Here is a 14,262-nt window from a genome sequence, read left to right as displayed (position 1 = left end):
CACCTTTCACCAGCTGCCCAACAGTGTGGGAATAATATTAGATAGTAATTGAGTCAATGGGTGAATCCCAATTCACCACTCCGGCTCTGTTTTCACCCCTCCGCTCCGTTTTGCGCGTTCACGTGTAGCCGTAGTGGCGTCCCAATTCATTACTCATTTAGGGTTAGGGTTAGGGTTAGGGTTTTCCATGGCTCCGTTTGGAGAAAATCTTGACCCTCGTTCGATTCGGAGCCATGAGACTCCCTTCCGGCATGCATTGCGAAACATCTACAGAAATGTTCTTTTCGCTCTCGTAATACGGAAGCGAGCCTGAAATGTCATTTACTTTTTCTGGAATTACTTGTAATTAAAGACTTGAAAAATTATGATAACCATCGTATTATCTTAGTTTAATGTCATTACAATGCATTATAGACCTTTTATTTATAACAAGCATAACCAAAAAATCGCTTTTATGTCGGTGCTGTGTCTAACGTGACAGTAACGCAACGCTGCATGACAGTCGAGCATTTCAGAGATGTACAATCATAAATCAATTATTACCTGTGGCGTTTGACAGCGGATGATGGTACACATATGTAAAATTATCTATCAAACGTTCGTCTGACTTGTACATGATGCGCATTTTGACCTATTTCCATGTAGCAGCACCCGCAATCTAATCCGAGCAGTTGTTATTAGGTAATATTATTAATGGGTTGTATCATTCATTTAAATGCATTATAGACCTTTTCTTTATAACAAGCACAACAACAACAAAACGTTATTATGCCGATGTGCTGTGTGTCTAACGTTACAAGCTGATTTGTGCATGACAGCCGCACATTGACATATTTCCATGTCTGATGTCTAATGTCTGATGTACTAATGTAATTTCAATGCATTATAGACCTTTTCTTTACACGCTTCGCGCACTAGGTGGGCCGCGAATACTGTAGAGATTTGTAAAGTGGGCCGTGAGTCCAAAAAGGTTGGGAACCGCTGCATTAGACACCGGAGCAGTGAGTACTCATATCTGCGCGTTTGTCACAGGGTGACAGTCCCTGTTCCTCTGCCCGGCGTCAGTCCAATGGAATCGTCAAGCACAGCCTTCCCCATATAAATACATCGGTGCGCGATTACAGAGATGTACAATCATGTTTATTTAAAAATAAATTGTGGTGTTTGACAGCGGATGATGGTAGACATATTTAATGTAAAGTTATCTATCGAAAGTTATCTATCCACAGGCTGATATGTGCATGATAGGCGCAAATTCCCCCCCCCCCCCCCCTGGTGGTATATGACGCTATCTGTATTGCGGCACTTATTATACCAAAACAACTCGCAATCTAATCCGAGCAGTTGTTATTATGTAATATTATCGATGGATGTGCCATTTTTGATGGAGGGCAGTGAGCGGGAGACTCATCAAGGACATGGTTATAGTTAACATAGGAGGACATGGTTATAGTGGAGATAGTTAATTATTGCAGTGGACAAGCAGCGTTCCTGTCACATCGGATTTCGTAACGCCATAAAAATATATCTGTGCTGATGTATATATATATATATAAATTACATGTTATAAGGCTGATCTGCGCATGACAGTGCTGCATTTTGACATATTTCATGTTTCCGCCCGTTGATGGTATATGACGCTATAGTCAGTCCCAATGGTCCAAAAGTCAAGCGCTTCGTAACACAGACGGGGTGAATTTTATGAATGAAAGTGAAAGTTCTGTCACAACTCCGTTACGTATCCTCACACATTTTTAAGTGGGTATACGGAAATCCTTGGCCTTTCCTAGCACGGCATAGTCCATGCTATGTGAAATTCATGTGAAATTCATGTGAAATTCCTAAATTTCGTTGTTTCCTAAATTTCGTTGTTTGGTACCTGTACTGTAGCAATGACAAATAAAGTCCATTCCATTCCATGCGTATCACCTAGACTACACCACTGGAGCACAGGTTTCATGCAGGTTAGAGCTTATTCTGTCATGGTCTGATAATGAAGCATTGTTCTTTTTTATTTGATGACTTGTTTGATCGATTGATAGCGTTCAAGTTCATTCAAGTTGTGAATGAATCGCGAGCGTCAATGCTTTTCTACGATACTACGTGTAATGTCACTTGGACATAGAATAATAAGACACTTGAGTCTGGGTTCAACAAAGGTACAACCAGTTTACTTCGGTTCTCTCGACACCTGTCAGTCACCTACTGGTATATCATGAACTCTCTCTTAGGCGCATGCGCTGTCCTGACTATGAATTAACCCATTCATTACACTACGGATGACGTATTAGGGTTGTCCCATGAAGGGTTGTCCCATTTCCCCCGGGGAACCACTACGGCGATGGCTCCAAAACGAGTGACTCCAAAACGAGTGACTCCAAAACGAGCCGAAGTGGTAAAAAAGAGAATCGGGATTGGGCCAATTATTTATCACAATTTCCCCTTTCAACAGAATACAAAACAAAACACAACTTTCATAAATAAATACATAGAGCATGGAGAAATTCACATTTTGTATTCATCACACTTCTGAAATGATCCTTCAAAATACAGACCTCTCTCTCTTTCTAGGCTGATTGTGTAAAAAGAAATGATATATGAACTGGGTGTTGGAAGTTTACCAGTGTTCTGGGTACATTCTGAATGTAAGTTGTTATTCATGATGACTTTGTGTTATTGTAATAAAGGCCTCAGTTGAGACGCCTTGTGATGTCATCAGATATCGATATTACCATCCTCGTTCTAGCTATGCTCTAACATGTTTAATTTTTCTAGATAATTTTAGAGATTTTGATCATCATCTACAGTGACTCATTCACTAGTAAGCTGTCATGTATTGAGGCTGGACGACACTGACAAGAAAAGCAATGGGAGACCACAATAACACAGATTCATCAATCTATCTATCTCTCTCTCTCTCTCTCTCTCTCTCTCTCTCTCTACATATCTATCTATCTAACTGTCTGTCTGTCTGTCTGTCTATCTATCTATATATCTATATATTCTTGTAACTATCTATATCTACCTACTGTATATATCTACCTATGTATGTATCTATCTATCTATCTATCTATATCTACCTACCTATCTATCTAACTATCTATTAGCTTTTGAAGACAGTGAAAGTGGCAATAAAAAAAAAAGAAAATGTGTTAATTTTCTCAAATTGTTTATTTCCATTAATGTATTCTTTCCAACTTAAGTAAAATGTATATGTTACGGTATATGTGGGAAAACTAGGGTTAGGGTTAGGTGCTAGGGTGACTTGGTACATGCTGGCATGTCTAACCCTAATCCTAACCCTAACCGTAGCACCCTAGCACCTAACCCTAACCCTAGTTTTCCCACATGTACAGTAACATATATTCATGCTTTGTCACAGGTCGGACCATGACCGTCGATGCCATTCAATGACTTTTTATTGAATCAAAACATCTAATAATTCTACAGAATGATGAGTTCATTACTCACAACCAGAACAGAACCTTCAACAAGTAAGAACTAACCCTCATCCTGCCTGCGCGCTTATATGCACTCTAGAGCACTGATCAATACTACCATCTGTTGCTATCTGTAAGAGCCCCAGAGAGACCCTGAGCTCCAGGAGGTTTATGACCCACTTAGGTGATCAATCTGTCCTCGGACAGACTAGGAGTCTATTCCCGCGACACGAAGGAACGAGAGGGACAACTCAGACCAGTGGCGGCTGGTGCTAAAATGTTTGGGTGGGGCACAGGTTATGGGGGCATGCTCCACGGGGAAGAATATCAACTTTAAAATCTGGATTTACAGTCGATTTTAGCATGAGAATAGCTCTACCCCCCTGTACAGACCTCGCCATCCCCTCTACCCCCCTGTACAGACCTCTTCATCCCCTCTACCCCCCTGTACAGACCTCTTCATCCCCTCTACCCACCTCTACATACCTCTTCATCCCCTCTACCCCCCTGTACAGACCTCTTCATCCCCTCTACCCACCTCTACAGACCTCTTCATCCCCTCTACCCACCTCTACAGACCTCTCCATCCCCTCTACCCCCTGTACAGACCTCTTCATCCCCTCTACCCCCTTGTACAGACCTCTCCATCCCCTCTACCCTCCTCTACAGACCTCTTCATCCCCTCTACCCCCCTGTACAGACCTCTTCATCCCCTCTACCCCCCTGTACAGACCTCTTCATCCCCTCTACCCCCCTGTACAGACCCCGTCATCCCCTCTACCCACCTCTACAGACCCCGTCATCCCCTCTACCCCCTGTACAGACCTCTTCATCCCCTGTACAGACCTCTTCATCCCCTCTACCCCCCTGTACAGACCTCTTCATCCCCTCTACCCCCCCTGTACAGACCTCTTCATCACCTCTACCCCCCCAGTTTTCTCTACAATTTCTACAATTTTCTCTCTACAGTTTCTACACGTCAACGTGTACCGAAACACTTGTTTCCAACGTGGTCCTACGTTTCTCCTACACCAAGACACATACAAGGAGCATAGAAACATACAAAGAGCATAGAAACATACAAAGAGCATAGAAGATACAATACAGTCTGCCATTCCTTCTCCCAGCATCGATTTGGTTTTCCTATCATGACTGAAGGACAGACGATTCACTTACTTACACTACTGTAAGTCGCTTTGGATAAAGGCGTCTGCTAAAATGCCAAACATGTAAACAAATAAATCATGTAAATGTCGGCTAAGGTGATCAGCTGAGCTTGACTTGGGACTTGACTAACAACAAGTGACACATTTCCCATCTCACACGCTGTTGTTGCACAATGTTATTGTGTGTGTGTGTGTGTGTGTGTGTGAGTGTGAGTGTGAGTGTGAGTGTGAGTGTGAGTGTGTGTGTGTGTGTGTGTGTGTGTGTGTGCGTGTGTGCGTGTGTGCGTGTGTGTGTGTGTGTGTGTGTGCGTGTGCTGGGTGAATACATAAACAAACAAGCGAAAAGACGACATTAGAAAACGTACCATGCTGACGATATTACTAAATGTTTGAAGTAGCTTTTATCTTAGCTGACTCTCTTACCTTCAGGTCGAGTTTGTGTATTCTGGCTTCGCAAAAGACCAACAGTAGCAGCCTAACAGCCGGTGCGGAGATTGCGACCACAAACGAGATAAGTTTGACTTCGGTAATAGGTCCAGTTGCAATATCCTCAAGTTGGGAACAAAAGATGCCTCCTTCTAATCCATTTGTTCAATTTGTTTACAGAAATAAATCCTCCTTACATTGTAAAAAACGTAATTTGTTAGGAGAGCAGTCGTGCGTGCGTTCAATCCATGCTGCCCCGGAAGTCGGAAGTCCTCAGCATAATACATTTTCTGCTATACAACCGGATATTCAGGGCGCAATTTTTTGCGCCCCGGCCGAGAAATAGGAGACAGCCAATTGGAGCGCTGCTACAGCTCACGTGTAAGCGAAAAGTATTTGGCCTGCGATAGACTTGCATTCGACCGGCGTCCCGACTCCTCCGCCTATGTATTTTAACAGTGAATTTTACACACACACAGATAAAATGTTTATTGTATTGGAGAATGTTTAATGAATGCTGATAGGAGCCGACAGAATATCAGCCGCATTTTGTGAATAAACAATGTTTATTTAAAAAAAAAACTTTTACAAATCGCAACTAGGAAGTGAAGGTGGGGGCGGCGCCCCAGCGCCCTCTATCGGCCAGCCGCCACTGCTGTGATTGTAACATGTTTCCAGTAGGTAGTACAATTCATATACAGTATACAGTAGTTTTACTGTATGATTTAGATATAAATGAATGCATTTTTGCTTTCCTACTCATCTCATTAGCAATAAGGAAGTCATTACTAATCCATTTACTGGTCCAATGAACATTGAATCTAAAGCGCTTTACTTTATTGCTTGTTTAGAACCCACTTATAACATTTGTGTTAAATGTTTCCTTTTTCATGTCAAGCTGTTAAAAGTACAAACAAACAGTCATTTTACCAAAAAAAAAAAATCCTTTAAAAAGAGAGAGAGAGAGAGAGAGAGAGAGAGAGAGAGAGAGAGAGAGAGAGGGAGAGGGAGGGAGGTTGTTAGAGGAACATACAAGCGTAATGAATTGTGTTCGTCTTTGTGAGTGAATACGTCTGGCCCCATATGCTTAAGTACAAAGCTACATGAATGAGCCATTTACCAACCCAGGCCTACCACATTAACCCTTGTGTGGTGTTCACTTTTTGGACCCTTTCGTACTCTTCGGGTCAAGTTGACCCGGGACATCAATGGGGTTTTGAAAGCACTTTTCCTGACACGGTGCTCCTAGTCCCAATGGTGAGTACAAGGGAGTATGCTCAGGGTGCAAGATAGCCCCAAAATAGCCCATAATATTAAAGAGCGCCTCCTGTGGGCACAAACAGGTACTGTACCCATTAATGCACAATAGGTACTGTGTTCACATTCAAAAGTGTATATTTTGTTCTGGTGGACCTAGGGGGCTGCCCTTTGGAGGGGCTGGAGCAGAGGGTGCCTAATTATAACCCTCAAAGTGTCAGACCCCTGGGAATAGGTGGGGCCGAACGGCAGCATGATGAGTAGAGGCGTTTTTACGCACATGATGCTCCTAACTTCCACTAAACAAAATCCACTATAATAAAGACTTGGTTGTCATAAATCATACTTATCTAGGAAAAATGTAAATGAAACAATGTTTTTATTGATGTTTATTATTTTGAACTTATATTCTCAATTGATTTTCAAAGCATTATAATCAAAGCTGTAAAAAATACAGGCGATGAACAAGAATAATGCTACAAATGCTGAAACACAAAACATGTGGAATGTACACTGTTTTAGTCACTGAAATAACACTGGTTACAATTGTGTGTGCATGGGCATGTCTGTCTACACAACACATGAAGTACAGCATTTGACAGTATGTGTACCACAAATGTACTTTTTGCAGTTGCTGCATGTGGTCCCTGTCTTTGTGTCCTTTGAGGGTCCACACACCTCGCAGCGCGTCCTGGGCATATGTTGTCTCCTTTGGATATGCGGTGTCACCAGTGCCATACCTAGCTCCTCAAGGAAAATACGTCGTCTTTGGAGCTTCCTTTGGTTCCAGTCTGGGTTGACTGCCATCCAGATTGAAAATGCATTGTAGGCTGAAACATCCAGGATGTTGAAGAAGATCACAAGAGGCCACCGTAGAGTTCTTCTTTGGCAGCTGTAGCAGGCCAGCAGCTTGTCCAGGTTGTCTATTCCACCTTTGGTGGCGTTGTAGTCAAGTATGACCTCTGGCTTACGGTCCTCCCGGCCACTGATTCTTCCATCCCTATGTAGAGTGCTCATGAGCATCACATTCTTGCCCTTTTTTGGTATGTAAGACACCAGGGTAGTGTTGGCTGTAAACACAAAGTTGAAGGAATGGACTGGCCTGTTCTTCACATTTAGAAACTGGGGTGGGAGCTCCGTCTTGTTTTTTCGGACTGTTCCAACCATTGTCACCTTTCGTTTGAGAAGTTCCTGTCCCAGGCTGTAGGATGTAAAGAAATTATCACAGGTGATGTTATGGCCACTGAGGCCCTGTGACATATCCAACACCACCCGTGTCCCCTGGTTTCTCTCAGGGGCTCCTCCCTCTGGCTTCCCTGTATAAATTTGCATGTTCCATGCATACGATGAAACGGCATCACAGGCAACCCAGATTTTTATTCCGTACCTTGCTGGTTTGGAGGGCATATACTGCCTGAAGGGGCAACGACCTCTAAACCCCACAAGCCGTTCATCCACAGTTAGATTGGGCCCAGGGTTGTAAAGAAGTGGAAGCCGGTCCACCCACTTGTCCCACACCGTGCGGATTGCAGCCAACTTGTCCCTACGCCGTCTAACAGGTCTTGATTCCCGGTCATCAAACCTGATGACCCTCGAGTAGATATTGAAGCTCTTCAGAGACATTGTGGCTCTAAAAATTGCTCTCCCTGTCTCCACATCCCACAGACTTTCAGTCGACTCCCCTCTTGACCTATAGACACCTGCTAGGATGAGGATCCCAAAATAGGCCTGTAAGTGTGTGTTGTCCATTTCTTTCCACTCCTCCCCGAAAACACGTCTCCCCTCAAGGTTGGTCATATCAAGAATTATTTTCTGAATTGAATCAGTAATCAGCAGCTCAAAGGATGACTTGATATCATCAACATGAGTCACTGCCAATCGTGTGGGCCCTGGTACCATCCTTATAATGTTAGCAGCTGAGCGGGGGGGCTCTCTCATTGGGGATGAAGACCATTCAATTTGGCCATTCTTGGACAAATATGTGTGGGCTCCTGCAGTGGCTGGCTGTGGGGCTCCTGCAGTGGCTGGCTGCGGGGCTCTTCCAGTGGCTGGCTGCGGGGCTCTTCCAGTGGCTGGCTGTGGGGCTCTTCCAGTGGCTGGCAGTGGGGCTCTTCCAGTGGCTGGCTGTGGGGCTCTTCCAGTGGCTGGCTGTGGGGCTCTTCCAGTGGCTGGCAGTGGGGCTCTTCCAGTGGCTGGCTGTGGGGCTCTTCCAGTGGCTGGCTGTGGGGCTCTTCCAGTGGCTGGCTGCGGGGCTCTTCCAGTGGCTGGCTGCGGGGATCTTCCAGTGGCTGGCTGTGGGGCTCCTGCAGTGGCTGGCTGTGGGGCTCCTGCAGTGGCTGGCTGTGGGGCTCTTCCAGTGGCTGGCTGTGGGGCTCTTCCAGTGGCTGGCTGTGGGGATCCTTCTGCTGCATGCTCAGAGTGAAACTCATCTCCAAATTCACTTTCAGAATCAGAATACTCTGAATTAATTTCTACATTATCCTCATCTGAAACATCCTCCCCCCCTTCAACTTCACTATGTTGCTCACTCTCTTCTAATATTATCTCCACGGCCCTCTGAACTCTGTATCTTTTCTTCATGTTGCTGGTGGAGGATTGTAGTTGAAATGACCTATACACTGGGATGGAGAGCTATTTCTCTCTTTTATCCCTCCCATGATGTGCAGGTGCAGTACAATATTATTATACATTTTTTTTTACAACATTGCACTTCAAAGGGTAAAAAGTGCGAGAGCAGACAGCTTCTCGGCGCGAGAAAGCCAGAGCAGACGGCTTCTTGTGCAGGTGTGAGGAGTCCAGTACAATATTATTCTTTATTATTATTATACAATGTTGCATTTCAAAGGGTAAAGAGTGCGAGAGCAGACGGCTTCTCGGCACGGGAAAGACAGAGCAGAGGTGTGTGAGTGAGTGAGTGAGTGTCAGTGTGAGTGTGTGTATGTTTCTGTGTCTCTGTGTATCCGGGTCAAAATGACCCGAACACCTTATGAAGGACATAAATGTGTTGGGGTATTGTAGGATGTGTGTAAAAAAAAAAAGATTTTTGTTTTTTGTTTTTCATATAAAATGAGCCAAGGCCATGGAGTTTCAGATTGATAAAATGTATTCTTGTACCATTTCTCTTTAAGTAAAAATTGAAAACGGGTCAGGTTGACCCGAACACCACACAAGGGTTAAGCTCTATAACAATCTTTGTTCATGGTGAGTTATCAGTCTCAATTAATCACCCTCAACAATGGCAATTCTGATGTGTTCAAGAACCCTGAAAGCTGCAGGTCACTAGCAGGCCATATTTCTACCTTCCTAAATGATGGCTAGAACGTCGGGTTATAAAGCGAAAGCTTCTTTATATAAAAAAATGTGTTGGCCTACACTGGATATTCACTTTACAACGTTTCAACGTTTCAATTCACGTTACAATTTGCATTTCTCAAAAACAACAAACTAAACTGTCAACTTCTATGACGTCTTGCCGCAAGGCCGTCTGGGACCAATTAAAGTTAATCATGTAACCTATAACGTTACAACAATCTATTAATACAGGCGGGCCGTCAAGCCCATAGACTTTTACTTGTCAAGGCAAATGTTTTAAGCGAAAATCTGTAATTCAAGACTCTCTGGTAATTTACACACAAGACCCACATTGATCTCTACTCAGCTCACACACACACACACACACACACACACACACACACACACACACACACACACAAACACACCTCTGGCCTTCTCGGCTTCAAACTCAGAGTTCTTGGCCTCCAATCGGGCCCTCAACTTCTCCTTCATCCCCACCAGCACACGCTCACACATCGGGTCCGTACGAGACTTCTCCTTCTCGGGGGCTGCTCTCTGTACCTGGGGGGCTGCTCTATGGACCTGGGGGGCTGCTCTCTGGACCTGGGGGGCTGCTCTCTCGGCCTGGCTCGCTGCTCTCTGGGGTGCCTGTATCTGCGGAATGCTTACCTCCAGCACATTGGCATATGAAGTCGTAATAGTTCTGTCCACCTTCAGCTTAGCAGCCTCCTCTCTGCGCCTAGCAGCCTCCTGAAAGCGCGCTTTCTGCTCATGCTTCCTTCTTGTCGTTCTTGAGCTATTGTTATACATGGCTACAATATGAAAAACAAGGAAGAGAATGTGAAATTACGTATTTTAGATTTATATATTATTATTATATAATGACTTGTCCCCTAGTCATTTCTCAAAACCAACAAACTAAACTGTCAACTTCTATGACGTCTTGCCGCAAGGCCTTCTGGGACCTGCAGTTCTACCTATTCTTAGTCAATACAACAGAAATGTACTTCTTTAAGTTCTGTAACATATTAATCAATCTCTTTTAATTTTCAATCATGTAACATATTAATCAATAATGTAACCTATAAAGTTAATCATGTAACCTACAAAGTTAATCATGTAACCGATAAAGTTAATCATTTAACCTATAAAGTTAATCATGTAACCGATAAAGTTAATCATGTAACCTATAAAGTTAATCATGTAACCGATAAAGTTACAACAATCCTATTAATACAATCCATTTACACCTAATATTATTTTCAGCTGTATTAAGTTTATTGTTAAGTGTAGTATGTATATTGTGGTATGTAGATCTGCCTTCCCTTATTCTGTTATCCATTTTGGCCTTGTTATGGTTGTGATGTTTTCAATTTTTTCAATTGGCAATGTTTGTCTCCTGTTTGTCTGTGTTTTGTCATGGTTGTGTCTTTTATTGTTTCTCCTGTTATTATAGTTAGGGAATCTTACCAATAGCTTTTTTCACCAATGTGTTCATATAGGTGTCTAGTAACACCTCTAAAAAGATGCAAACTCAAATCCACTGGGAAGATCCAGGAGAACCAATCAAAGTAGGGGTACCCAACTAATTTTCAGGAGTAAAATATTTCTGCAAATCATTCTAGAATTTTACTGTGCAATCTAGAACTTCCATTAACTGCAATGTATGATGTCTGCTGGAGTGTATTATGACATCAAATGGAATATTTAGAATGTATGCATGAACATTCTTATAACATAGTACATTAATAAATACATTTTAGCAAGAATACTGATCTGTTTCTTGCATTATGTCTAGTACTTCCAACACAAAATAGATAAATAAAAGACATTTACAGAATACAGGCGGGCCGTCAAGCCCATAGACTTTCACTTGTCAAGGCAAAGTTTTAAAGCGCAAATCTGTAATTCAAGACTCTCCGGTAATTTACACACAAGACCCACGTTGATCTCTACTCAGCGCGCGCACACACACACACACCTCTGGGTTGGTCCTCCGGGCTGGCTGCTCTGTGGGCCTGTGGGGCCGCTCCCTGGGCCTTGTTGTTGTCCCCGCGGGCGTCCAGAGATTTGGTTAAGGCGATGTAGTCATCGTGAAACTCCTTTTCAAGCTGCCAAGCAGACTGGAAATTGAAGTCATCTCCCTGGTTCTTCTTCTTATTTGGCATTTCTATAACTTTCTACAAACAACTGAACAAGGTAGAGAATGTGAAATGACGTATTTTATATTTATATTATTATTATTATAGAATGACTTGTCCCCTATGAGTTCATGGATGACTGTGAGGCTGTTTGAACTTCAAAAGTGACTGACGTTGATATTGCGTGACATTGTGATTGAAGCATCAGTTGCAGGTGCAACGTGCCAAAAAGCCATTATCCTTTTCGTATTTCTACCTTCAAAAAATATGTCTAGGACGTCGGGTTGTAAAGCAAAAGCTTCTTTATATAAGAATCTCTGTTGGCATACACTTTTGATCACTTTCAAACAATAAACGAGTTAGACTTTGACACTCAGCGCGCGCGCACACACACCCGTGCAGCCACATCCAGACCCCCCCCCCCCCCCCCCCCCGTCCACAGGCGCTTACCTTGTGATAGCGTGTTGATCCTTGTGATACTGACATCAAACTGGATCGATTGCCTTTTATAAACCCACATTTGATTGTGACGTTATTATGTCATCTCGACTGTTGTGATTATGACGTCATCCGTCTGAGTTTTGTCTGGTCTCAGGAGCTCCATTTTTTTTACCCCCCCAAAAGAATTAAAAACGATTATAATCAGTGGCGGCTGGTGGTGATACTGAGTGGGGGGGCTAATAAATCCATTAGGTCTAGGGCCTATACCCATCAATAGTTCACACTGCAGCAACAGCAGCATCACATCCGGGATACAGTGCCAACTAAGTTACAGTAATAATGCTCTTTAGAGAAGTAGGCTACCTACAAAAACCTTCTGATGCCAAAAGCGCTCTCTCTTTGTTTCTCTCTCTCTCTCTCTCTCTCTCTCTCTCTCTCACACACACACACACACACACACACACACACACACACACACACACACACACACACACACACACACATACATACTTTTCTCAGTACACATTATCCCATGCCATTTTTAACAAAAACACAATGCAAGAATTATGAAATTATTGGCTACATGATAGAAGAGACGCTCTATCATAGCCTAAGCCAACAATGTCAGAAAAGGTCCACCTAAAAGGAAAACAGAATATTCAGGCACCAGATGACCAATCAAAATATAATGTAATATAATGCAATATAAGCCTCTCAGGCATTCTGTACTTTCAAATATGTATTCTCCTTGAGCAGTCAACATCAACTATCAGCTATTTCGCTAGCAAAAACGAAAGCTAACTTATTTGTTAAACAGCGCCCCCGCCACCACGTCGGCGCAGTGCCGCAATTGCAGTTTTGTCGGAGGTGGCCGCCTCATAATTCTCTATGCAGGAAAAACCCTGCCTATGCACTACCAAACGTGGTCCAATTGTAATATCTGCCAACAACTCAATTGTTGCTTGGGCCTACCTTATTTGAAGAGAAGCTCACATCGCCTTTCTAGGACGCAAACCGGTTAATCACCACATGTCTTAAAATTAATGATAATGATTTTATACATATATATATGCATCATAATGCATCACAGCACTGGCAGTGTCTACCCTCTCTATCTTCTACCTCCCTCCCTCCCTCTCTCCCTCTCTCCCTCCCTCCCTCTCTCCCTACCTATCTTCCACCTCCCAGCCTCCCTCCCTCTCTCCCTCCCTATCTTCCACCTCTGGTTCATTAGGGGCAATTGGACAATGCCCCACCAAAGGGAGAAGAGAGAGATTTTTTTTCTATGACTTCTAGACAGTGTTGCTTCTGAATATCATAGTCCAATCAGCTAGTGTTCTGTGGAGTATATCATAGTCCAATCAGCTAGTGTTCTGTGGAGTATCTTCCAATCAGCTTCAAGTCCCGCCCCTTTCAGTGCAACTTTCCCTCGACTCGAAATTGCACTAGGCTGTTCTCGTAGACTTGCATGTAAAATCTATTTTGGTAACTTCAGGCCATTCGGTCATTTGTCTATGGGGTTTTGGGACATGCCCAAAGAATCGTACGTGCTTACGTCATGTCATACGGCTGCAGAAGAAGGACATTGACGCAGTCTTCATAAAACATGCCGTCCAAAGCTTCACAAGCAGCATGCAGGCCATACGGTAAGATCAACAAATATAGTTTGTACCTTCTCCGTAATATAGAACTTTGTAATAATCAAATGTATGCATGCTATGATGAATGGGAAAGGCGCCGGTAAAACTAGTAGGCTTATATAACAATGAGTTGAATTAAAATTAGGGCTTGCCCGAGTAATTGGAGTAGGATATTCCACTATTCATTTGGTAGGTTGCTATGCGAAGCTTCTTTTTTGCAACAAAACTTTGCATTTAATTTATTATGTTACATTATATTAATATGTAGTTACTTAATGTAATGTAGTATATTACATTTATCAAACTATACAATACATTTTATTACATACATACACGAATTACAACTAAGCATTTTTTTTTAGATATATGTAATAGGCTAATATATAGAACATGTCTAAAAATGTCTGAGGTTTAATTTGTGAATAGATAGACCTACATATTTCTATTCAAGAATAAG

This window comes from Nansenia antarctica (assembly GCF_963989245.1).
Source record: "Nansenia antarctica genome assembly, chromosome: 7".
NCBI lineage: Eukaryota > Metazoa > Chordata > Actinopteri > Argentiniformes > Microstomatidae > Nansenia > Nansenia antarctica.
This window is presented reverse-complemented; position numbering follows the sequence as displayed.